This window comes from Lactuca sativa, chromosome 4 (assembly GCF_002870075.4).
Source record: "Lactuca sativa cultivar Salinas chromosome 4, Lsat_Salinas_v11, whole genome shotgun sequence".
NCBI classification, from domain to species: domain Eukaryota; kingdom Viridiplantae; phylum Streptophyta; class Magnoliopsida; order Asterales; family Asteraceae; genus Lactuca; species Lactuca sativa.
In genome coordinates, this window is record NC_056626.2 from 74,809,420 (window position 1) to 74,835,595 (window position 26,176).

The window sequence follows — 26,176 nt, forward strand, 5'->3', positions numbered from 1 at the left end:
ATTACATCTAAAGCAGGTGAAACAAAAACGAAAACATGTAATGAATCTTTGTAAGTCTCCTAATTCGCTTGACGTATCAATCCGATCTACTTGATGGTGCAAAATCCCAATCAAATGGATGATGTAAGATGTAATGGAGAAGAAGAAGAAGAAGAAAAAGAACTTGATGGATCTTCAATGTATTGATGATATGAATGACGATCCAACACAAGATTCACACACACACACACACTTACAAGTTCTCTCTCACTTTCTCTCTCTAGAACATGCTCATCCTCACAATATGGCCACTCCTACTCTTATTTCTATATATAGGTATGAACCGAAAGTACAAAGCCCAAACTGAAAACCCAATTGCTTGACCGAAAACACATGAGGTTTAGGTCTAAGCTACAAATAAACCCAAGATGGTTTTCGGTCCTAGACCGAAAACTACAAATGATTAGAAACGCAAAGTATAAACCGTATTTTTGACCGAACAATCTCCCTCTTGGTTTATAGCTTTCTTTTCTTTTGACCCCAAAACCCCCCCTAGGTTTGTAGTTTGCTTTTGTTGTCAACCTTCACTCCGAGTTTGGTTTCAGCGTTTATCTTCAATTTCTTCACAGCTTCAAAATGAACGTATGAATATTCTCTGTGAGTGACTTTATCTTTAACAGTTGGGCTTTTCTTCAAAAAATTAACTTTAAACGCACGTTGGGTGTGGAGGCTTCGGGAAAAGATTCTTGAAAATCAGCACATGCAACTTTGAGAATCTTTATAGAGAATAAAATACAGAACGAATATTTTGGATCACTTCAGTAGGTTCATAGATAACAACAAATTGATTGAGGAGGATTCAATGCAATCTGTCACATAATCTTCAAGTACAACTTCACCATGCTCCTGGGGTTGAAAGATTGTATGTTGAAAGAATATTCTTCATTTCTTGTTCCTTCGAATGAACGTGCTTCAAAGATCATCGTTGCGCCTTGAAAAGTAACCATCGACTAAAAAGTCCATGTGGATCATAGAATCATAAAGACTGTAACGACCCAATTTCCACGTCCAAAAATTTCGTTTTTAAAACATTACTTAGAAAACATTAAGGATTAAAACATTGTTTAATTAAACCATTTCACATCGAAAACCCAAATTTGAAATCCACAACATGTAAACAACCAAACATCAGAGTATCAATCCCAGAATAAACTCATAACTGCGGAAACAAGAGTGTGTGTGATATGCTGCTACCGTGCCGGCTCCTTTCCCTTAGCTGAAGAGGTACCTGAAACCAAAACTGAAAACTGTAAGAACGAAGCTTAGTGAGTTCCCCCACTGTACCACATACCATATAATCACATAACATACATAAATTTTCAGGCATATCTGGGTGCCCGACCTACCCCTTCGGTCCTCTCGACCAGATACTGCCTAGCATATCTGGGTGTTGGCCTCCCCTTCGGTCCTTTCGACCGGATACTGCCTAGCATATCTGGGTGCTGGCCTCCCCTTCGGTCCTCTCGACCGGATACTGCCTAGCATATCTAGGTGCTGGCCTCCCCTTCAGTCCTCTCGACCGGAAACTGGGAACTATTCCTCCCATCTACTACTACCACATAATATGTATCACAATATCAGAATCTATCTAGCATGGCTGGGTATGACTACCCCTTCGGCCCTACTGACCGGATATCTTGGGGACTATCTTCCCCTACTGTCACAAGCACATAGCATCATATCATACTAGCACATCACATAACACAGGTAGTAGTAATCCCTAGATGAATATCACAGAGACAATCATCTACATACAACTCCTACTGGTGGGCCGACATTGTGGCCGTAGACCCACCGCTACTGGAAGGTAACTCACCTCAAAGTAGCTGCTGATCTGATCGGGAACTGACTGTCTACTGCTGCTGCTCCGGACGTCCTCCGGCTATAATTCCCACAAAACAATCAGTCAAACACTGCTAGATGTACTTAGGGTAAAATGACCCTTTTACCCTTGACCAAGTCGAAATCCAAGTTAAAGTCAACTTCCAGTTGACTGGACTCGCCGAGTCCGCGAGCAACTCGCCGAGTCCTTCCCTTACTAATCCGGTCCTACTCGCCAAGTCCCTCTCCCCACTCACTGAGTCACCCATGACTCACCACTCGGGAATAGGGGGCCGACTCGAGTCCCGACTCGCCGAGTCCGCGAGCAACTCGCCGAGTTCCTCGAGCGGATCCCCTGCTCGCTTCCAATCCACACCAGAACACCCCATACGAGGGTTTGGGGTTTTGGGGACTTCGTTACACGGTTAATTCCGCGTACAGGTACGAAGGGTTGACCCTTCAACGCTTAAACCCCTCTTGCTCTGCAAAAGTTCATATGATTCGCCGAGTTTGAAGAACAACTCGGCGAGTCCAGCCGAGTTGTTCATCCAACTCGCCGAGTCTAAGACCATCTTCATAGAACTCGTCGAGTCCCTCGACCCATTTCCCGAGTAGGCCAGATCTGAGACATGCAAAGCTTCAAAACCACAGATCTATGGTCCTAGGGCATGTTTACCACGTAAAGTTGCAAACTTTACATGCATGCATAGCCCTATGAGCTCAAACATGCAATTCCAAGCTCTTTAAGAGGTCATACACTGAATAGGGACCTCAATCACCTCAACCACAGAGACTTTATGCTACTAGGATGTCCTAAAGGTCCAAATCCGAAGTCCTTGCAGAACATTAACCATAAACACATAGAGATTTAGGTTCTTAGGGCTTAAAACCTCTTTTTAGGGACAAAAAAGGGGTTCAATGAACTAAAGATCAAGGTAGGAACTTTTCTACCTGAATAGAAGCCCTTCACAGAGTAGATTCCGAATCTTCTTCCCTTCTTGCACTCTTCAACCTTCTCCTTCTTCTCCCAAGCTCCAAATCGCCTTCACAATGCTAAAAAAAATCACCCACAAGGACACAAAGGGGGCTAGGGTTTCGTTCTACAGATCTCTGGGAGTGCTAGGGAAATGGAGGCTAGGTTAGATTGTTTAAATAGGGTGCAAACACCCGGGTTAGGGTTTTAGTCCAGACAGGGTCTACTCGCCGAGTCCCACGAGCCTACTCGCCGAGTAGACAGAGTAGATCCCGCGTTTAGTCCAGCTTCTACTCGGCGAGTTAGTCCTTCAACTCGTCGAGTCTAAGATTAAAATGCAATATATAAGGAGAGTTAATAATCAAGAATACATACCAGGAACCAGGTGCTACAAATCTTCCCCACTTATTTTAGACTTCGTCCTCGAAGTCTGTTGCTTGCTTCAAAAATAGCTCGGGGTAATGCTCCATCATTTCTTCCACCGGCTCCCAAGTCCACTCTGATCCCTTCCGGTGCTGCCATTGCACCTTCACGAGTTCCACTTGCTTGTTCCTCAATTCCTTCGACTTCCGATCGATGATTGCTACTGGTCTCTCAACATAATTCAGGCCGCCATCGACCTGAATGTCCTCTAACGGAACCACTGCGGAGTCGTCTACCAGGCACTTCTGTAGCTGAGAAACATGGAAAGTGTTGTGTATCTGACGGAGCTCGGCTGACAGATCCAGCCTATACGCCACCTTGCCCACCCGGGCTACAACCTTGAACGGCCCAATATACCTTGGGCCCAACTTGCCCCGCTTCCTGAATCGAATGACGCCCTTCCAAGGCGACACCTTCAGGAGAACCATATCCCCAACCTGGAACTCCAGGTCGGATCGGCGCTTGTCGGCGTAACTTTTCTGCCGACTCTGTGTGGTCTGCAGCCTACTCCGAACCTGCTGAATCCTCTCGGTAGTCTTGAGCACCACTTCGATGCTCCCCATAACTCTCTGACCAACCTCTCCCCAACATATCGGGGTCCCGCACCTCCGTCCGTACAACATCTCGAATGGAGGGCGGTCGATACTCGCGTGGTAGCTGTTGTTGTGCGAGAACTCAGCCAAAGGAAGATAAGTATCCCAGCTACCACCGAAGTCTAGCACGCACGCTCGCAACATATCCTCCAGAGTCTGGATGGTCCGCTCGCTCTGACCATCTGTCTACGGGTGAAAGGCGGTGCTAAAATGCAAACGAGTGCCCAACTCATCATGAAACCTCTTCCAAAACCTGGAAGTAAAACGCACATCCCTGTCCGAGATAACAGATACTGGAACCTCCCGAATTTGCTCCAACAGGGGGGTCACTATAGTCACCACGTTGGCCTTCCCCGGGTGGTAGAGGATCTCGCAATCATAATCCTTCACCACGTCCAACCACTGACGCTGCCTCATGTTCAGATTCGGCTGATCCATGAGGTACCTCAAACTCTTGTGGTCCGTGTAAATGGTACACCGAACCCCATTGAGGTAATGCCGCCAAATCTTGAGGGCAAAAACCACCGCCCTCAACTCCAGATCATGCGTCGGGTAGTTCGCCTCGTGAGGCTTGAGCTGCCTCGAAGCGTAGGCAATGACATGCCCCCTCTGCATCAGTACCGCGCCCAACCCTGAAATGGACGCGTCACAGTAAACCACAAAATCCTCTACGCCCTCTGGCAGGGCTAAGATTGGCGCCTCGCATAATCTTTGTCTCAGCGTCTCAAACGCAGCCTGCTGCTCGAGTCAGGACACCGAAAGACCACGACTTTCTTCGTCAGCCGCGTCAGGGGTACGACTATCTTGGAGAAATCCTGAATGAATCTCCAATAGTAGCCTGCTAATCCTAGGAAGCTCTGAATCTCGGATGGAGACTTAGGAACCTCCCATCTCATCACGGTCTCGACCTTGGCCGGGTTGACTAGAATCCCGTTCTTAAGAATACATACTAGGAACCAGGTGCTACAGACACGTTCTAGTACATCCTCAGCAGCTAGATCTACAGACAACCTATTAAATGGTTCAATTTTAGATGTACTAGAACGTGTTTCCCACTTCATGATATACTCTGGTAATCAAGAACTTCCAAAGAACTCTTTACTTTAGGTGAGTAGAAGATCATTAAGGGAAAAGTCAAATTTATAATGCATATGTTGTATACCCAGGTCAGATCTCTTCCAATCATGCAGAGGGGTTAACATATGACTAACCAGAATAGAGGGATTGAGAAGTAAAATGTTGCATATGTTGTGTTCTAGGTCGGATCTCTTCCAATCACGTCAAGGAGACATCATATGGCTAACAGATAGAAAGAATTGCATATATAAGAAGATGCACAAAGATAGAGTTGCATGTGTTGTGTTCCAGGTCGGATCTCTTTCAATCACGCAGAGGAGACAACATATGACTAATAGACGGAAAGCAAGAAAATGATTTCCTACAGACCTACTTTATCAGAATCCCCTAGTTACCCTATCAGTACCGAAATTAAGGACATGAGTCCATACATTAAGGAAATGTTAAGAGACAATTCTAGATACATATTACTTTAGTGTATCTCGCAGGTTCTCATGTATATCTCACTGCTCAATCTACCCGAGCGTCGTATTGTCAGTCCAAATAGAACTACTAAGTCCACATTGTCAAGTCCTTTCATTGTCAATCTACATCTAGTCCTTTTAAATCTTTCGTGCCTACCAGCACATTGAACCCAGAGCATAGACAATTCAACTTTGTTACCTTACACAAGTTAAAATTGCCCGTTATCACTCCTAAATGATCACCTACAAACGAACAACCATGAGAACATATTTTTGTGCTTTTGAATTTTTTTTTTGTATTTTTATTTCTCCCCCTTAATTTAAGCATAAGGAAGAAATAAAATAAATGCACAAAATTAAAAAGAAGCTTGTCTTTGGAACAAATCATTTTAAGAAGACGTAGGAGTATCGAGAAGAAAACTCAAACCGTAATTCACCAATGGAATGTGTATCCAGATGATTTTAGAACTGCACACATATTTCAATCTCAGAACAGATCCAAAAATTCTTCACATCGTTACGCACAAAACCCATTTGTGATCATCTCCTTGCTTCCTTTACCGCAAAGGACACATGCTCTAAAAAAAAGTTCTGAATTTTGTACGGTTGAGAGATGCCTCCTATTATGTGCTAGGAATAGCCACTATCAACAAACAAAACACTGATGATATGCCTCTATTTCTGCTCCGAAACAGAGCGAGATCAGTTGGTCTTTGGAACCCAGTCCATTTTGAAACTGAGTTGACATTTTTCATCTACGCAAGGTACTCTCCCATGACATATCCTTCTTATCAGACACATAAAATGAAGAAATGTTAGAATCATTAGAAGATTTGTGAGAGTGAACCTTTGGTACCTATATGTAGTTGGGTTTAACCTATTTCTTGTTCGATCAGATGCGTGCCTTGTCTCTTGCTTTTGAACTTGAAGTCGGCCGTCGAGATGGCTTTGACCTAACCGGTCTTGGTTTCACTTGAGCATCTCTTGAGTTTTGGCTTCTTGGGCGACATTCCCTTCTTGTTCTTGGGAGTTTGATTCTTTGCCTTTTTTGCATTCCAGTCACCATTGCATGATTGGGACCTCGAAGGGTTTCTTTTGGAGGATCTCCCTCTTGGCGTGTTCTGTCATCCTTGTGCATAGTAGGGAACGTATGCACGATTTGGACAATTTTTGGCAATGTGTCCAGGTGTTCCACAGTGGAAGCAAGTCTGTTTCTTCACTTGGAAGTTGTTTATGGCTGTCCCTGGTAGCACGTCATTGCCTTGTCTCTGATTGTTCCCACAAGCACAAATACAATAGACACTCTTTTAGCTTGTGTTGGTGGTATGTATTACCAGCAGCAGGTTGATTAGAAGCAACGAATTTAGAGTTCAAGGAGTCATTGGTTTGACAGTCAACAGAATTTATAGAACTAGAATTAGTTCTGTTCTCCTTGTCCTCATATTCTACTACTTTACATGCACATGAAGTAGAATCATCAAAAATGTTCACCTTAATATTCTCAGTTGGCCCAAATGGTTCAGTCTTAACTGAAGCAGGTACAGGGGTTTGGCCATACTGAGTAGTCATTTCTTCTTCATTAGTCTCAAGGGGTGAGGTATAGTTGTCATTAAAGGGATGTGGAACATTATTATACCCTAGACCCTTAGTCTAATTATCTTTAAATTTTAGTTGCTTCTCAATCATGGATACAACTACCTCACTTGACACATCAAATTTCTTAAATTTAAAGTCAACATCATTATATTTTGCTTTTAATGCATCAAGTTCGGCAGTTAATTTGGCAATTTCCTTTTTAGCATAGTTATAATTTTCACATTTATTGCCATATCCTTCTTGAAGTTTTCGAAAGTCCTTGATTTTGGCGTATAGTTGTTCTTTTAAAGGTTTTTGGGCCTTCCTAAGTGTATACCCTTCATATTTAAGATCCTCGTTTTCCCTTTTTAGCAAATCATGTTGTTCACAAAGAAAATTAATTGTAGCTTCACAAGATTGAGAACATATAACTTCATTGACTTTGGTGTTTGAGGAACTCATAGTTTACCAAAAATCCCCTTTGACCTGAAACAAATAAAGTCAACCTTAAAAAATCAAGTTTAAAAAGTTAAACTTAAAAGTCAAACCGAAAAGCTAAATGTAAAAATTTGAAAGTTAAACGAGAAAGTCAAAGTTTAAAGTCAAAGGTCAAACTTGAAAGTCAAAGTTCACTTTTTTAAGGTCAAAAGTCAAATTAGGAAGTCAAAAATTAAAAGTCAAAGGTTTCGGCCGAAAACGGAACTTTAAAATTCAAAAAAAATTGATTTTTGGGCAAAAAATGTCAAAATTCCGAAATTATAGCCGAAAATGCGAGGCTACTTGGTCTTGGCCGAGAACTCGCACCGTTGAACAAAAATGAGTTGCTGACTGAGAACGAGCTGCTGGCCGAACTTGTGGACCAAACATTTGCGAGGCTGAACACGTGCGAGACCGAAATCCTTCGGAAACCGAAAACGTCCGAGGCCCGCTCCACTGAGAACCGTTTCCGACCGAGAACCTGCTGACTGAATACGAGCATCCGGCCGAAAACACCTCAGAAATGTTACTTTTCGTGCGAAAATGGCTCTTGGGAGCTCGCAAATCTCGTCCAAAAACACGTTTTTTCAACTTTTTAGTTCCAAAACTCGATCTAAAACTCAATTTTATGAAGAACACGAAGAACAAACTGCCAATATTTCTTCAAAAACTTATCAAAAATGCCAAATCCTTCAATAAAAAGTCCAAAAAACATTCAAGATCTTTCCAATTTAATTGATACGATTCAAGCTCTGATACCAACTATAAGTCCCTAAATTATCTTGACGTATCAATCCGATCCACTTGATGGTGCGGAATCCCAATCATGCGGATGATGCAAGGTGTAATGGAGAAGAAGAAGAAGAAGAAGAACTTGATGAATCTTTAATGTATTGATGATATGAATGATGATCCAACACAAGATTCACACACACACACACACAAGTTCTCTCTCACTTTCTCTTTCTAGAACATGCTCCTCCTCACAATATGACCACTCCTACTCTTATTTCTATATAGGTATGGACCCAAAGTGCAAAGCCCAAAGTACAAAGCCCAAACTGAAACCACAATTACTTGACCGAAAACACATGAGTTTTCGGTCCAAGCTACAAATAAACCTAAGGTGATTTTCGGTCCTAGACCGAAAACTACAAATGCTTAGAAAAGCAAAGTATAAACCATATTTTTTACCCAGCAATCTTTAATGTCTCACCTCAAACATAATCCATCTTTCAACCCATTTTTTTTACCATCGAACCTCTCAATTCACTACAGTTGGCTGAAATAAAAGAATTAGAAAAAAAAGCATATGAGAAAGTAGTAATTTTAAAAATAAAAATATTAGTTTCACATTTATTTTTTCAAAAAGCTTATAGCTACAAAGTCTAAGGCTCTTTTTGTTGGAGCCTCATCAGCTTCATTGACCTTAATTTCATAGCCTTTGGGTAAGGAAGTGTAGAACTAAAAAATAGCTAGATTATTGTACCCTTTAAATAATTCTTTTACACTTGCTATGGCTCCACCAATAACAATTCTCCATAAGGTTAAAGAAAAGTCAAATGAATTGTTAATGTTATAAAATATGGCTTGAAAGAAGTCATTAAGAAATTTGTTTGATTCATATTTACATCATTACATGTTTGTTCCAAATTAGTTCCAATTGCAGATTATAACATATTCAAGATGCATATATTTCTAATGTGTGACCTGAAAGGGTTAAATGTGATTCTTTTACAAATCAAGTAAAAAGGGTAAGTGAAACTTGACAATTCCTATAATAGATATTTTCTTTTTAATTTTTACTTTATTACTTGATTTTAATATCCTTGTAATGATTAACCATACAATGTAACCAAATGTATCAAAGTATGTATCCCTAATCTTATCTAATGATGTAACAGCCTGTTCCAGATGGATAAAATGACAATTCTAAACACTTATAAGCCTTTGAATTATCTAAGGAGAATTAAGATAAAAATCAATTCAAAAATACAAAAGTAAACCGACTATTTTTTTATCATTACAATCATGAGAAAAAAATGAATAGATTAGCATTAAAAATAATTAAATCTATAATAAGTAACAAATAAAATCCATAGAGAATTTGTCCACAAAACATACATCTAAACTTTTATTCACACGATGTATGCCTCCAGGCTATTTCATGTCCTATTTAATTTCCCCATCATCAAATTATTAGAATCATGTGACACACTAAAATGAAGATAAAATTTTACAGAGTTGATATATTAAAGTCATAAGAACTACAAGCAAATTGACATACCTTTTTTTTGAATGGGTCAATAGCCCCCAAGCTTGCTATCTTTAGTAAAGTGTTTCCTGATCATTCCATACTTTTATGTTTTGCAGACAGTTCATCATCCAACCTTCCTGAAAAAATATGAGAACGATGTGATTCAGCGATTGATTGTGAAAATTCAGAATTTAAGTAGAAATACTTATCATGGAGGCAAAATTTTCCGAACAGAAACAATCAATGGGAAACTGGATTCTTTAAGAAAAACAACATCAGGTTTGAACTCTTTGAAAGTTTGGCACCCAGATGCAAATTAAACAACGACAGAAGATAGGGAGCGATGCTAAGAGCTAATAGACGTCAGTCGATTTTAGGGTCAGAGTGATACGAAATAAGGGTAGCAGTGGCGGTTTGGGGCTACAAAAGATTGAAAAAACTCGGAAAGAAAGAAGGCTATAGAAATCGAGAGGTTTCGCTCTAACTATGTATATATATTCAATTCAGATATTCAAAGGGCTAGAAAATGTTTGAATGAAAATTTCAACAACTGATATTTCACATTACAAAAACACAAAATGCCACTGGGGATTTTTAGCGCTAAAGGCTTACATGAAGGTTAGACTGCAAGGCATCTTCGTTAACTCTTGAAACACCACTTTAGGTTTCATTAAGAACTTTCCAGGTCTCGCTTGAACCGCCTTTTATTCAGTTCTACAGTGAATCACACATTTTTTTTAGCAATTTAACTAAAATTTTACAATTTGAGATGAAGGAAACATTTGGAGAAACTAAAAATTAACGATTACGTTAAATCGATGGAGATGATGACCAACATTCGAATTCCTATTCGATTCCAAAATCAAAAACAAAAAGAAATTAGGACAAATACTAAAACAACAATTAACAAGAAACATATGAAAACCAACGGATCTTAAATACACAATAAACATGGAGTCGGCATGAATACAAAGTCAAAAGAGTGACTCAGCCGCAATCAAGGGGAGGACGCGTTAAAAGGGTATCCAAGAGTGGAAAGATGCTTTGGGGCGACCACCATCTCCAAGAAGAAAAACAAGCACGCATGCACCTTCTTCAGCAACGAAACGATGTCGTTTCTGGAATTCTAGTGTCACGTTGGCCGATGTAGGGCTAAAGGAGTTTTAAGCAGGCAAGCATGAAGCTTACCTCTGGATGACGGAGGCGTGATTAACCGGCCAAACAACCATCTTACCACCAAATGGCGAAGTCTTGAGGAGTGGTCGGTGGGAAGTTTCTCAACGACGTCGTTTCCTAAATCCCAGAGTGTTGCTATTTTGGGTGGAAAGGATTTTAAGGGGTGTTTGACTTAGCTTTTGAATGGCCAAAAGTCCTTTTAGAAAAAGATCATAGGCAAAAGACTTCTAAAAGCTACTTTTGGATTTTGCAACAGAAGGAAAATCAACTTTTTGGAAAAGTCAGGAAAACCTGATTTTTTGTAACTTTTCCAAAAAGATCTTTTGGCCTCTAAAAAGCTAAGACAAACATCCCCTAAGCACACAAAGAGGCAGCTTAGCTCTAGGTGACGGAGGCATGAAGGTAGTCGATGGGGAAACTTCTCATAGACGTGGACTCCTTAATCTTGCAGAAAAGGGTTTCACACACACACACACACATATATATATATATATATATATATATATATATATATATATATATATATATATATATATATATATATATATATATGAGAAAATTCGAGTAATAACCAAAAAGAATGGGTGGTTTGAAGAAAATAACCATGGGGAAACACATTTCAAAAAATGACCAAAGGATCCGCAGAGCACCCTCTGCGGATCCATTAAAGTCTCTGCGAATCCTCTACACCTCTGTGGAATGTTGGTTTTTTTAATTTTTTTAATTTTTTTTTCGTTTTTTTGCGTTCATTTTTTTATTAATATTAATTTTTTTTACATACACTAATACCTTATGTGATTATTATGTAAAAAATTTGACAAAAAAGGTTAAAAATAATGAAATATTTTATGTAATACGTTTGCTACTGATGTATGTTATCCAAACTGTCGAGTACATGTATAAGAGTTATCCACACCTTGTAACATGCTGAGCAAGGTGTGTACGATTTACACTCATTATTTCAAATGCCATTTTATGAAAATACAATGACTCGCATAACAAGGTTTCGTTCAAACACACACACACAACACTTTTGATAAACTATAATAGGTATAGTTTGAACACCTCGTTTGACAAAGAAATAGTAACTCAATCGACTTACAAAACAAATATTTCATTGCACATTACGTGAACTTGTTAATATATAAACTTGCGAGACATTCTCCTTCGGGATACTCTTAAGTACCATAGAAAAAGTCCTGTAGTGAAAATCAGAATCTCCTGGAGGGAGAACGTGATAATTGTGTATAGATCTATATTGGTCTTGACAAACCCGCACCTAAGTTGCTTGTAATAGCTAGACCGACAGGTCTGGGGTGACAAGTGTCATAACATTCCGACGCCTGGAGAACGTCGCATACGAGGTCTTCTAGTCTTTAGTATGGTTATAACATCTCTCATGGGGTATTAACAAAACATAAATTTCACGGAAATTTTAAGATTTTGCACGAAAGAGTTTTATTTAAATATAAAACCACACATAAGTATGACGATTTACTTACATATACTAAGTCTTGTTTCTGTTAAGACTACAACAAACCTTTTTGAAAATATTGGATTTTCTGGTAACAAACCTGTAACAAACTTAAAGTAACTACACTCATAAATTACTTATGCACTCACCAGCTTTATGTTGATACTCTCTTTTCAAAACAACTTGTATTCTCAGGTAATCAGTAATTCAGGTAACTGCAAGATTTCTGAAGTCAAGACGCTAAGGCGTAGATTCTTTTGCTATATTTTGAACATCATATGTAATTTATTTGGAAAAATGTATTTTGGAAACAATGTAACCTTTTAAATTATATTTATGATGGCTGTGTTTGCTTCCTTCACTATGGTTATGATATTGAGCATGACGTCCTCCGCCCCCGAACGTTTCCGCCGTTCCGGTTTGGGGGTGTGACAGTTGCCGATATCTGCAAGAACAAGTCTTTTCCCTCAAATTCACTATGTCGCCACTTTTGAAGTCATGCACTTGATATGTTGTATTGTCAACACCGGATCTTAAGTCTATCTTCGAAAAGTAGCCCGCACCTTGCAGTTGGTCGAAAAGATCATCAATACGAGGTAAAGGGTATTGGTTCTTTATGGTTAGTTTACTTAGGTCGCGGTAATCTATGCACATGCGGAGAGATCCATCCTTCTTCTTCACGAACAAGACCGGTACTCCCCATGGTGAGAAGCTTGGTCTAATGAAACCTTTGTTAAAAAGTTCGTTTGGTTGTTGGATAGTTCCTGCATTTCTGATGGTGTAAGACGATAAGGGGATTTGGCTACAGGGGTGGCTCCAGGGATTAAGTTGATTCTGAATTCGACTTGTCGTTCAGGTGGCACTCCTAGGAGATCATCGGGAAATATGTCAGGAAAGTTGCAGACCTCAAGAATGCTCGCGATGACTTTCACCTCTTGCTTTTTGTCTACCACATGAGCTAGAAAAGCACAGTACTCCTTGCGAAGATACTTTTGTGCCTTGATACAATAAATGATCTGTAGGTTCGTGCCGGATTTGTCGCCGTATACGATAAGAGTTTCGTTCTTGGGTAGGTTAAGGCGAATCTTTCTCTTAACATAGGATATCGACACGATTAGGACTTAACCAATCCATACCAATGATGACGTCGAAACTTTTTATGGATACCGACATCATGTCAATTGGGAAGGAGAAGTTATTTAGAGTAAGGGTACAACCAATCGCTAATATTCTTCCTACTTCGTCGACATTCCTAGCTTTTGGACAATCCTTTTTGAATTGTCTAACTTTACCGCATCCATAACATGTCTGACCTACTCCAGCACCATGTACTTGATTAATCAGTTGTGGAGGTGATTTACAGAATCGGGCAGTGTGCCCTTTTCTATTATAGTTCCTACACTGCATTTCATGATAATTTCCATTGTGATGGAAATTACACTTGTTACACTTCGACAAATTGCCAACACACAACTTTGCTGGCGACGGGATAGTAGGAACAACAGCAGGTACAGTAGCAGCATGGGCTGCCACTAACTGTTGCTTCTTCGAGGGCTCTTGAGAAGATTGGCCCTTCCTCTTGTTCCAAGGCCTTTTCTTGTTGTTGTTGTTTCTTGCTTGGGGTTGCTCCGAGATGGGTTCCATAAAGCCCTGACGAACTCCATGGTCTACTAGTGTATGTGCCAAACACTTGGCACTGTCAAAAGTGAGAGGGTTTGCAGCTATTACATTCCCTTGTATCTGAGGAGAGAGTGACCAAATAAATCTCACTACTTTCTTGCTCTCAGTGGGAACCATCCCTGGACATAGAATAGCCAGATCACTGAACCTGGTAGTATATGCAACAATATTGGATTCTTTCATTGTCAGACCCCAGAGTTCCTGCTATAGCTTTTGAATTTCGCCTTTGGGATAATATTCTGGTAGCATTAGGATTTTCAGATCATCCCATACCATGGCATTGGCGACTGGAAGGGATAAATATTTGACATAGCCATTCCACTAGGAAAAGGCTCTGTCCAGGAAGCTACATGCTGCAAACTTGAATTTGCGTGCTTCAGGGCAAGCATAGATTTCAAACACTGATTATGTTTTCTCGAACCAGCATGTCAGAGTAATGACACCTCCGGTGCCATCAAAAGTTTTGGGTTTTGCATTTGTAAAGTCTTTATATAAACACTCACGAGGGTGTCCAAGACTTTCACCATGATTGGAATTATGAGCACAATTGCCAACTCCACTAGTACCATTGGCATTTATTTGTATCATGGCAACAACCACGACGACAATTACTGCTGCTTGGAAGACAACATCATCATATTATGGAGGTGGTGGAGGTGCTGCATTAACGTTTTCACGTCTTCGATTTCTTCTCGGGGGCATCTTTTACTATAAGAATTAATTAATTAAAATATAAAAAGATAGTAAGATATCAAGGGTGAATATGAATTTGATATCTCTAAACTAATAAACACTAGTTCAACATGAATTTTGAAAGGAAATTGGTAATAGAAGTTGACTATAAGTAACAACTTGAAAAAGGATGATATGAAATGGGATGGTTATTTTTCAAAAGAGATGAAAATGCATGTCGATTAAATTGGCATATTAAGTACATAGAGTTAGGAAAACTTCATCTTGAAACGGATCTACAATATACCAAAATACTGGGAAAACATCGACATCATACCGACCTATCGAAAATGAAATTTTCGCGGTCGAACTGAAAAACCTGAAAAATAACACTAACACATATATGTAGACTTTAAACTATAATCAAAAGAGTGAGTAGAGTACGAGCTACTCGCGAGGAGTGTTGTTCTACTTCCTACTGGATTTGGCCATGTATTCGGCCAACTAGGGTTCTGTTTCAAACATACGCCTTTCTAGTGTCGCTTGACGTCCTCGAAGTTCTCTAACTTCAGCTTGGAATGCAGCCATATCCATTTGCAGGATATTAGTACGATTCCTGGTTGCTTCATGGTTTTCTTCTAGGTTGCGAAAGCGAACTCTTTTAACTCTAGTAGCAGCATCAACCTGCATGACTCGGTCGATGGAAACTCTTCCTTGTTCATTGTTACACGCAACACGACGAACTAACACTGGGAGGGCTCTATCTGCAAAGCCTCCTGCATCAAGATTGTAGAAACTTCGATCTCCATGGTAAGGATGGTCCTGACCCTGCTCATCAGACCACCTATCTAAGTTTACTACCCATAGAGGCGTCGGGCCTTGGAAATTTTGTCGAGAATTGGGATTTTGGGCAACTTGAGGTGGGTTATAGGCTTCTGATTCTGAATCAGCATCTTTTGTAAAATCTTCCTCGAAGTCTTTTTCTATCGGAACTATAGGGCCATCTTTTGGTTCGACTTCAATCCAACCACCGTTTCCTTGGTTGTGAAAGTACGGGTCTCCCGGTAGATGAAATCCAACCATGTTATCTAAGCGAGAAATAGGGATGTGAGAAATATCTAATAAATTTAATAAAATCAAGTAAAAAAATTCAAGTTTTTATAAGAGAAACTTCCGGTTAACAGCTAATGTATTCTGCATGGCATGACTCCTACTGGGTCCTTCTATCACCATATAGTGTATACTTTAACAACCCGAAGTTGTCCATCGCCGAAACCCATTTCATCCGTAAAACCCGTCTTTAGCAATTCGTTCCGATTTCGTTTTTGGGCTAAATCATTTAAATTTATATGTTTATTTTAATCTCATGAGTGTCCAAACCCCTTAGGAACTCATGAAATTGGCCCAAACAGTTTATTTGAAAATTTTTAGGGACGTCCCCACCGGGATTACGACAACTTAATCGGGTGCGACCAAAAGCCACGTCTAACGTCGGTATCGGGTAGAATTCCACCGTGTCCCGAACTTAGGACCTATTTAAAGGTCAAAAGACTTCATTTGAAGCTTCTACTCTCTCTAACCTCTCTCCTCAAACTCAAGATTTAGGTCCAAAATCATCAAATTAAGGCTTCAAATCTCCAAGGTCACTACCCTAACGCCTAGTATATCATCTTAGACCTTCAAATTCGTGGTCAAACTATGGAATAGGACCATTATCATGAGTTTACGTCCCTAGAATAGTCCTAGGCCGTGAACTCATATAAATTGGGTTTTGGAGCCCCAAAACCCTTCCAATCGACCTTTGGAGCTTAGATATGGCTTAGTGACTTAATGGATCGGACTTGAAACACCTTAAACATGATTTTTGAGGAGTAAACATGAGTTTATTGCCCAAGAACATGCTTGGGCCATAAACTCATCATTCATGGAGAGTAAACTCAAAACCAAGTGTTTAAAAGCCATTTAAACACACCATTAGCCTTGGAGTAAATCCTAGAACCAACCACAATCGATTTGAGGACCTTAAACATAATAAAACTCTCCATTTGAGTTTTTACGGCCATGACCGCCCAAGGATAGGTTCCAGGGCCGTAAACTCACCTAAACTAGTCAAATGGTGCCCAAAATTCATCTTAAGGCTTGTAAAAATTTTTTGAATCACATGTGATTGGTCTAAGGCAATTAAATCATCAATTCAAGAGAGGTATAGGAGCTTAAAACCGTAAACTCCTTGTTTAGGGCCATAAACCCCCTTTGATGGTGTTCTTGGTGATTTAATTCATTCCTAAGCCTTAGATAAAATTCATACCAACTCTTCCCAAGTGATATAAGGCCATTTAGCACCATAAAACACCCCACCATGAGTGTGCAGCCGTAAACTCATGGGGAGTGGTACATTAGGGCCGAAAAATCTTGTGTGAGTTTACTCTTGAAGAGTAAACTCCATATTCTAGCTTTATGTGTCCTTAAATGCCACCCGGGTCCTTCCAAACACTTAATTTGAAGTGTTTTCGCGTCTTGGAGTGTATTATCAAATCTAATTAGTGATTTAAAATCTAATTAGATATATTTGTATATCATTTCATATTACATAGGAACCTCGAGCGTTTGCAAACCGAGAACTAACGTTTAGGATCCAAGCAGACGCATTCCTCGTCTGGTGAGTTCATACCCTTACCCTTTTTCCGTGTTTTTCAATGTTTTCAGGGGGGGGGGGGGGGGAATACAAGCAAAATATAAATGTTTTCAAACCTAAAATTGGTATATTTCTATAAATATGTGGCTAACCTTTAGATATATTTACCCCTTATGTATTATGCTGAGCATAAGGGATGTTTTATCGATTATAACTACATGGATTTCAGTAAAGGAAACAATCAAATTAATCAAATTATTATGGGAATAATTTGGGATATTTAGTTCTTGTTTTACGAATATAGATTTACGTAAAGTTAATAGATAAACTATGTCTGATTCAGTTTATCTCTATTTAATTCAGAATGTATTGCCAGATAATTTCATTGTATTTACCTATTCTACTGTATTATGTTTCAATACGATTTGTATGTCTGATAACGTCTGAGAACCCCGTGAATAACATAATACTAGCTTGTGAGATTCGTCATCATTATCAGTAAATCCTCCCCAGAAGTGTAACCAGAGTCTCCTGGAGGGAGAGCGTGGAATTTGTGGATAGATCTATTCGGGACTGACAATCCCACACCTAAACTGCTAGCTACAGTTAGGCGGGCACGCCTGGGGTGACAAATTTTGGATATCGTCCGACGTCTGACAAACGTCAAGGAGGTCTCGTTGTCATATTAGCATGGTTACCTGACTCACAATACGTATTAATATAAGTTTATTCATGGATTGAATTTCATATTTACTTTCTATCTATAGTTCTTATATCAAGTACGGGATGGTAGTCCCATGGTTTTGTATCTTATATCTAGTACGGGATGATAGTCCTATGGTTTTCAATCGATATCTAGTACGGGATGATAATCCCATGGTTTTGAATCTATATCTAGTACGGGATGATAGTCCTATGGTTTTCAATCTATATCTATCTATAGTTTTGTGTATATCAAACTATCTTATAACTGGTACGGGATAGTAATCCCATGATTTTCAGTAAATAGTTTTATGTGTAAAACTATACAATGTGGTCTTTAACTAAAACTTTACTTGTAGGAAAATATAGGATTTTCCTGGGGTAACAATTATACATAACCAGAATCGTGTAAGAAAACAGTTAACCAAACATTACTTTTAAGAAAATATGGGATTTTCTTTGATTCGTAACTTTTTCGGAAAACCAAAGGAAACTTAACCATTTTCAGAAAAACAAACATCTTATGAACTCACCAGCTTAATGCTGATTTTCAAACTGCTTGTATTCCCAGGTCCGCATTAGACAGGTACCCAGCAATCCTTTTGGAGAAGACGGAGCGTACTGAAGATCTCGTCTTAACTTTTGTTCATATATACCTATGTATAACACTTGTAATACTTTACTTTTGAACAAATGTAAATTCCAATATGTAATGTAATGGTTGTTTACTTTGCTTACTATGTGCAATTGATTTGATACTCAACGTGGAGTCCGCCCCGGAACGTTTCCGCCTTCGGTTGCAGGGTGTGACAGATTGGTATCAGAGCCCTTGTTTATAGTGAACTAAGTATACCAGACCTTACATGGTATAAGACTATAAACGCTAAGGGGCCTAAGTGCTCTGAACTAAAAGTATACTTTAACATATAAGTATTTTCGAAAGTATACAAGTATACCTAACCGTCGAGATTCGTAACTACAAGTAGAACAAAACATAAGTAAGCGGGTGTTGTACGCTGCGGTTAAACCTGGGCAGTTATGTAGTCGTGTCTAGGATCAATATAGCCTAGCCAACTATATTCGTTCGAGACACGACCAACATGTGCTTGGGAGTGACTGTGGTGTGCGGCATGCCTAAAACTTACCCAATACCCAAACAACGAACCGTCGTCACAGCGAATCATGAAATACTATGGGAGTATTTCTCGAGCCAAATTCTTTGTAGAAATCCTAATTCCAGCGTTGCTCCTCAATCATTCCTTTAGCGATAATTTATCTGCTTTGATAACTCTTTCCTACTTTATCGCTTAATAGAATTCTATATCTGTCATAATGAGATATCCCTTGTATCATATCTCTTGATTCAATTCAGAGGACTTATGAACCTTTCTTTCCTGATCTTTTTAGATCAAGATGCCTCCAAGAAAAAGACCCAGTTCAAAGAATAACAACAGCAACCCGGGGTCACCACCACCTCCTCCTCAATTTGATCTTGTATCACTTCAGGCAGTTATTACTGCCACAATGACAGCAGCCATGTCGCAAATGAACCCTGGTAGTTCAGGAGGTGGTCCCCAGCCACAAAACCAGGGAAGTAGCCAGGGACACCGGAAGGAGTGTTCCTATAAAGGTTTTATGAACGCGAAACCCACATCCTTCGATGGCACTGGATATGTCATTTCCCTAACTCGATGGTTCGAGAAAATCGAATCTATTTTCGAAATATGTGCTTGCTCTGAATCGGATAAAGTGAAGTTCGCCGCTTGTACCTTCACTGATAAAGCCTTGACTTGGTGGAACGGCCGAGTCAAATCCTTAACTTTACCTGTAGCTAATGCTATGGGTTGGGAGACCATGAAGGATCTTCTTCTTGCCGAGTACTGCCCATGGGGCGAGATGCAAAAGTTAGAACATGAACTATGGAATCTAAAGATACAGGGTTCTGACATAGTCGCTTATACTTCAAGATTCGATGACCTGGCGTTACTCTGTCCGGGAATGGTTACCCCGGAGAGTAAGAAGATAGAGAGATTTATCTGGGGACTGACCCAGCCAACAAAAGGAAACGTCTTAGCTGCGAGGCCGGATACATATGACAGCGCTAAATGTCTGGCGCAAACTCTGATCGATCACGAAGACAACCCCGATGAGGAGGCTACCACTCCTGAGCCAGTCACAAGTGGAGATGGAAGTAAAAAGAAATTTTGGAACAAGCGGAAGGCCCAAAGTACGAGCAGTCCATGTTGCTACTGCCCCTGTTGCTGTTTCTGCTGTCGGATCCACGACCCAGACTCGTACCAGTGGATACACTGGTACCCTTCCTTGGTGCACAAAGTGCAGCTACCATCACCGTACTCCTGGTCCATGTCGTGAAAGATTCTGTGATAACTGTGGCAAGAAGGGCCACCTTGCTCGAACTGCAGAAAACCAGCCAAATCAACAAATCAATCTTCCGGAGCGGGCGTCGGTCAGGCCTGTTATAATTGTGGTAAAGTTGGACACTTCAAGAGGAACTGCCCCAAGGCAGCAACAACTGACAACACCGGAAGAGTTCTAGCAATAGGACGAGAGGAGACAACCGCTGATCCCACTGTCGCCGCAGGTATATTCCTCTTTGGCAACTATTATGTCTGTAATTCTTTTTGATCCTAATGCTAAAAGAGAAACCTGTTAACTATCCATTCAAACATCTTTCTAAACTCAATCCTTCGTTAGTAATCGAAAATGTGTACCATCAAGATGGCTAACCAATGAGAAAGAGAACGCTAACGTCATACCCATAGATTGTATCCTCAATCCGGACAATTATTCTATCCCATCCAATTTAATGGCAAACTTTTCATGAAATGCTTTGATGCTATTTTTTTGGCATGTAATGACCGAGTCTCATTCATGTTGTTATTCTTGGTTTCGAAAGGGTCGCCCGTCTAAATCTTTCCCCCGACCCGACTCTCATGATCTTCAGCATCAAACCTAAATCCAACATTCACATCATCTCGTGCATCAAGGCTTAAAAAGTTTTCCCGATAGGAGTGCCATGCATTCCTCGTCCGTGTGATCATCGGGAAACGGGAAGTCTACAGCTCTTTCTCTAATGTCTTACCCGAAGAATTCCTGAGAATTCCTTCCGAACGTCTAGTCAAGTCTCGCATCGGCCTAATCCCTAGAACTACCTCGTAACCAAACCTCAGTAAGGATGACGTGTCCAAGACAGTGACCAAGGCTTGATATGATCACTACAAGTTAATAGTGGTGCCCTTCGGTCAAACCATTTTCCATGGTCATGTAGATAAGCAAATCAGTCATACCCGTGGACCTTTCCAAAAACTAAGGCGATAGGGAATTAGTCGGCACCAGAGATACCTATAGAAACCCGTCAATTCTTGGGTCTCGCTGACTACTATTACGGGTTCATCCAGAATTTTTTCTAAATTGCCAAAACCCTAACCATTCTGATACAGAAAGATGTACCCTCTTGTATGAGGTCTTACTCTGGAAAGACATGGTACACCTTGGAAAGCGCGGAAAACTTAACCCGTGGTACATTAAACCTATCGAGATCCTCGTTAGGATCGATACCGTAACCTTCAAACTCTAACTACCTTCATAACTTAGTAACATCCATCTGGTACTTCACGTCTCCGTCCTAAAGAAGTACCAACTCAATGAAACTATAGTAATCCCTTTGATGAGACTGAAATCAACGAAAGTCTAAACTTCATGGTAGAACCAATCGAATTCATAGATCAAGGGGTCAAAGATATGAAACAACCCGTATCCCGAAAAATGAAAGGTTTTCCGGAATGCCGTGCGAGAATCTGAATTCGCTTGGAAGCATGATGACCCAATAGAACAGAAATATCCGTATTCTCTTTCCAAATCAGCAAGTCGCATCTAAAGTTTGAATTTCGAGACAAAATTCCCTCTAACGGGGGGATAATGTAACAACCCGAAGTTGTCCATCGCCGAAACCCATTTCATCCGTAAAACCCGTCTTTAGCAATTCGTTCCGATTTCGTTTTTGGGCTAAATCATTTAAATTTATATGTTTATTTTAATCTCATGAGTGTCCAAACCCCTTAGGAACTCATGAAATTGGCCCAAAAAGTTTATTTGAAAATTTTTAGGGACGTCCCCGCCGGGATTACGGCAACTTAATCGGGTGCGACCAAAAGCCACGTCTAACGTCGGTATCGGGTTGAACTCCACCATGTCCCGAACTTAGGACCTATTTAAAGCTCAAACTACTTCATTTGAAGCTTCTACTCTCTCTCTCTCTCTAACCTCTCTCATCAAACTCAATATTTAGGTCCAAAATCATCAAATTAAGGCTTCAAATCTCCAAGGTAACTACCTTAACACCTAGTATAGCATCTTAGACCTTCAAATTCGTGGTCAAACTATGGAATAGGACCATTATCATGATTTTACGGCCCTAGAACAGTCCTAGGCCGTGAACTCATATAAATTGGGTTTTGGAGCCCAAACACCCTTCCAATCGACCTTTGGAGCTTAGATATGGCTTAGTGACTTAATGGATCGGACTTAGAACACCTTAAACATGATTTTTGAGGAGTAAACATGAGTTTACTACCCAAGAACATGCTTGGGCCGTAAACTCATCATTCATGGAGAGTAAACTCAAAACCAAGTGTTTAAAAGCCATTTAAACACACCATTAGCCTTGGAATAAATCCTAGAACCAACCACAATCGATTTGAGGACCTTAAACTTAATAAAAACTCTCCATTTGAGTGCTTACGTCCATGACCCCCCAAGGATAGGTTCCAGGTCCGTAAACTCACCTAAACTAGTCAAATGGTGCCCAAAATTCATCCTAAGGCTTGTAAAAATTGTTTGAATCACATGTGATTGGTCTAAGGCAATTAAATCATCAATTCAAGAGAGGTATAGGAGCTTACGGCCGTAAACTCCCTTTGATGGTGTTCTTGGTGGTTTAATTCATTCCTAAGCCTCAGATAAAATTCATACCAACTCTTCCCAAGTAATAAAAGGCCATTTAACACCATAAAACACCCCACCATGAGTTTGCAGCCGTAAACTCATGGGGAGTGGTACATTAGGGCCGAAAAATCTTGTGTGAGTTTACTCTTGAAGAGTAAACTCAATATTCTAGCTTTATGTGTCCTTAAATGCCACCGGGGTCCTTCCAAACACTTAATTTGAAGTATTTTCGCGTCTTGGAGTGTATTATCAAATCTAATTAGTGATTTAAAATCTAATTAGATATATTTGTATATCTTTTCATATTACATAGGAACCTCATGCGTTTTCAAACCCAGAACTGACGTTTAGGATCCAAGCAGACACATTCCTCGTCTGGTGAGTTCATACCCTTACCCTTTTACCGTGTTTTTCAATGTTTTCGGGGGGGGGGGGGGGGGAATACAAGCAAAATATAAATGTTTTCAAACCTAAAATTGGTATATTTCTATAAATATGTGGCTAACCTTTAGATATCTTTACCCCTTATGTATTATGCTGAGCATAAGGGATGTTTTATCGATTATAACTACATGGATTTTAGTAAAGGAAACAATCAAATTAATCAAATTATTATGGGAATAATTTGGGATATTTAGTTCTTTTTTTACGAATATAGATTTACGTAAAGTTAATAGATAAACTATGTCTGATTCAGTTTATCTCTATTTAATTCAGAATGTATTGCCAGATAATTTCATTGTATTTACCTATTCTACTGTATTATGTTTCAATACGATTTGTATGTCTGATAACGTCTGAGAACCCCGTGAATAACATAATACTAGCTTGTGAGATTCGTCATCATTATCAGTAAATCCTCCCCAGAAGTGTAACCAGAGTCTCCTGGAGGGAGAGCGTGGAATTTGTGGATAGATCTATTCGGGACTGACAATCCCACACCTAAACTGCTAGCTACAGTTAGGCGGGCACGCCTGGGGTGACAAATTTTGGATATCGTCCGACGTCTGACAAACGTCAAGGAGGTCTCGTTGTCATATTAGCATGGTTACCTGACTCACAATACGTATTAATATAAGTTTATTCATGGATTGAATTTCATATTTACTTTCTATCTATAGTTCTTATATCAAGTACGGGATGGTAGTCCCATGGTTTTGTATCTTATATCTAGTACGGGATGATAGTCCTATGGTTTTCAATCTATATCTAGTACGGGATGATAATCCCATGGTTTTGAATCTATATTTAGTACGAGATGATAGTCCCATGGTTTTCAATCTATATCTAGTACGGGATGATAGTCCTATGGTTTTCAATCTATATCTATCTATAGTTTTGTGTATATCAAACTATCTTATAACTGGTACGGGATAGTAATCCCATGATTTTCAGTAAATAGTTTTATGTGTAAAACTATACAATGTGGTCTTTAACTAAAACTTTACTTGTAGGAAAATATAGGATTTTCCTGGGGTAACAATTATACATAACCAGAATCGTGTAAGAAAACAGTTAACCAAACATTACTTTTAAGAAAATATGGGATTTTCTTTGATTCGTAACTTTTTCGGAAAACCAAAGGAAACTTAACCATTTTCAGAAAAACAAACATCTTATGAACTCACCAGCTTAATGCTGATTTTCAAACTGTTTGTATTCTTAGGTCCGCGTTAGACAGGTACCCAACGATCCTTTTGGAGAAGACAGAGCGTACTGAAGATCTCGTCTTAACTTTTGTTCATATATACCTATGTATAACACTTGTAATACTTTACTTTTGAACAAACGTAAATTCCAATATGTAATGTAATGGTTGTTTACTTTGCTTACTATGTGCATTGGATTTGATACTCAACGTGGAGTCCGCCCCGGAACGTTTCCGCCTTCGGTTTCGGGGTGTGACATATACTACTTATATATAATTAAAACTAAATAGACCTTCGAATAAATGACTCTACTCTAGGTCCACAACCAAACAAGGAACATGAAATAGAGCTAAATCACAAATTCTAAGTCTATAAAATGTTAATTATATACAACCGTAATGTATGCACTTAGTACTTATAGACCTACCAACAAGGGTCCTTTATTTTCACATAGTTGGTTCTTAGTATTATAGTGTCTAAAATACTCCTATAATATTTCAACTTTATGTTCTGTTCTTAGAGTTTCTTCTGGATATGTAGTTGGTAAGTTTTAGACCTGTCGCAACACTATCTTCACTCCCGAACACATGTTGGTCGTATCGCAAATAAATGTAGTTGATCAGGCTATATTGATCCCCGATATGATTACATAACTATCCAGGTTTGACTGCAGTGTCCAACATCCAAATACTTTTATGTTGTTACAACTGTGACACCGTTCTTGCATATATGAATGTTAGTATACTTCTTATACAATACTTATATTTTAGAAGTATACTTGTAGTCAGAGCTCTTTAGCCCAAATGTATTTATCATTTGTATATCTTTTATGAATTGATATATTGAGTTCACTATAAACAATGCTCTGATACCAATCTGTCACACCCCCAACCGGAGCGGCGGAAACGTCTGGGGGTTGATGACTTCATGTTAAGTATTACAACACATGCATCATAGTAATCAAAGTACAACATCCATTACATTAAAGTAATAAAAGTTCTACATGTGTTCAATCATTTTATATGGACACCAAAATAGTTATAGCAAAAGTCTAGAAGACATAACTTAAAACAGCTCCGTCTTCTCAAAAGCTCGGGGAATGTACCTGCCTACTGGTTTCCTGAGAATACAAGTATTTTAAAAAAGAGAGTATCAACATTTAAGTTGGTTAGTGCATAAGTATTCATGTTAAAAAACTTGTTTTCTATTCCTTGAAATCCAGAGTATGTTCACTGTTTCTAGAAAATACAATATTTTCTATTACAACTATAAAATAATTTTAATACCATAAAACCATTTTGAATAAGTGTTACTGTACTTATAAAATAGTATAACATAGTTTTAGTTCACAATAAAACTATAAGAAGGATGTTTTCTGTTTTTTTTGTGTTTTCCAAGATCTTTAATTATACCCTTAAATGTAATACTGTAAATCGTATTATTATAAAACCAGTAGTTTGTATTAGTACTCTCTGGTTTAATCATTTATACACTAATCATATTTTTTCATATATCTTTGTTAGT

The 26,176-nt window shown here is 39.3% G+C and overlaps 2 long non-coding RNA genes across 3 annotated transcripts; both read right to left on the reverse strand.

Moving 5' to 3' along the window:
• Window positions 1-1,044: 1,044 nt before the first annotated feature.
• Window positions 1,045-3,046, reverse strand: LOC128133209 (uncharacterized). The gene is made up of 2 exons (XR_008231587.1): window positions 2,812-3,046; window positions 1,045-1,267 (listed from the first exon to the last, which is right to left on the reverse strand). It is a non-coding gene; the product is annotated as an uncharacterized LOC128133209 (long non-coding RNA).
• Window positions 3,047-8,152: 5,106 nt separating this feature from the next.
• Window positions 8,153-10,956, reverse strand: LOC111886740 (uncharacterized). 2 transcript variants are annotated; one of them, XR_008231586.1, is made up of 5 exons: window positions 10,670-10,956; window positions 10,509-10,545; window positions 10,312-10,413; window positions 9,730-9,836; window positions 8,153-8,724 (listed from the first exon to the last, which is right to left on the reverse strand). It is a non-coding gene; the product is annotated as an uncharacterized LOC111886740 (long non-coding RNA). The 2 variants fall into 2 exon arrangements; XR_002848539.3 differs by having other exon boundaries at window positions 10,509-10,952.
• Window positions 10,957-26,176: the final 15,220 nt, after the last annotated feature.